Genomic DNA, 1,170 nt, shown 5'->3' with positions numbered 1-1,170 from the left:
AAAAAAAAGAGAAAAAGACATCTGCCAAACAAAAAGAAAATCCCTCATCACTTGTAGTCATACACACATCCACTTTTCCCTCATACACACATCCACTTTTTTAGTCCATACTTCACCACAATACAAATACAGTCGCTAAATTTGGTAAAAATTCATCCAGTTATGCTTGCTGATATTATATTGCTACTGTCCGTCTATCGCCGCCTCTCAAAGAGTTTATCCACGGGTCAAAAACAGAAAAGAAAATAACTATCCAAGCTCGGTCTGCTTTTTATAGTGCATGCCAGCGCTTCCGACTTTCTGGGTATCTTTGCTCAAACGACATTCCTAGGTCATTCATCCGACTTTCTGGGTATCTTTGCTCAAACGACATTCCTAGGTCATTCATCCGACTCTCTGGGTATCTTTGCTCAAACGACATTCCTAGGTCATTCATCCGACTCTCTGGGTATCTTTGCTCAAACGACATTCCTAGGTCATTCATCCCACTCTCTCATCTCTTACTGCACAGATTAGAGCGTGTCCTTGCACAGACTAGAGCGTGTCCTTGCACAGGCTAGAGCGTGTCCTTGCACAGAGCGCGTCTTGAGAGTGTCAGGTCCCTAACATCATGACACATTCTTTGGAGAAAATTTGAGAAAATGGGATTCCAAGATTGTCCCACTTACAGCTGAAGTGTTTTTACACCTCATTTGTGAAGTGTTGAATGGAGAAAAAATTCCTAATGTGTCGTGTGTCAGTCATGTGTCGTGTGTCATTCATTTCTCGCAAAAAGTAGAATAAGAATCCTCTCATTCTAGGAGCAGGAGAGACTAAGTTGTCTAAGTTCACTCATTCTCTACGCCGAGCTGTGGGGGGCGGCGCGGCTAATGTGCCGTCAGTACGCTAAGCCGCCCCCAGCAGCTCGAAAACAGATCTTCAATTTTAGCTTAGATTCTATTCCAATCCGCATATCCGTGTTAAAATAAAGGTCATAATATAATGTTGACTTCCGGGTCAAATGTTTCCACCGAAAATCGAAAGTTTTTATTCAGTTTTGAAACACAATTTCGAAGTTTATGCGACTTTGTTTATCGTGATGCTCAAATTATAGCCCAGACCCCAGTCTTACTACTTTTACACAACAAAATATATCTTTATTTTGCACACTAAACAAATGTAGGATTCTTT

At 41.3% G+C, this 1,170-nt stretch overlaps 1 long non-coding RNA gene across 1 annotated transcript; it reads left to right on the top strand.

Moving 5' to 3' along the window:
- Nucleotides 1–6: 6 nt before the first annotated feature.
- On the top strand, nt 7–786 carry LOC118478968. The gene is made up of 2 exons (XR_004859407.1): nt 7–427; nt 476–786. It is a non-coding gene; the product is annotated as an uncharacterized LOC118478968 (long non-coding RNA).
- The last annotated feature ends 384 nt before the right edge of the window (nt 787–1,170 follow it).

The sequence above is a fragment of the Aplysia californica genome, unplaced genomic scaffold (genome assembly GCF_000002075.1).
Source record: "Aplysia californica isolate F4 #8 unplaced genomic scaffold, AplCal3.0 scaffold01358, whole genome shotgun sequence".
In the NCBI taxonomy this organism is placed as follows: domain Eukaryota; kingdom Metazoa; phylum Mollusca; class Gastropoda; order Aplysiida; family Aplysiidae; genus Aplysia; species Aplysia californica.
The sequence above is the reverse complement of the archived record's forward strand: the minus strand, read 5'-3'. Positions and strand labels throughout refer to the sequence as shown.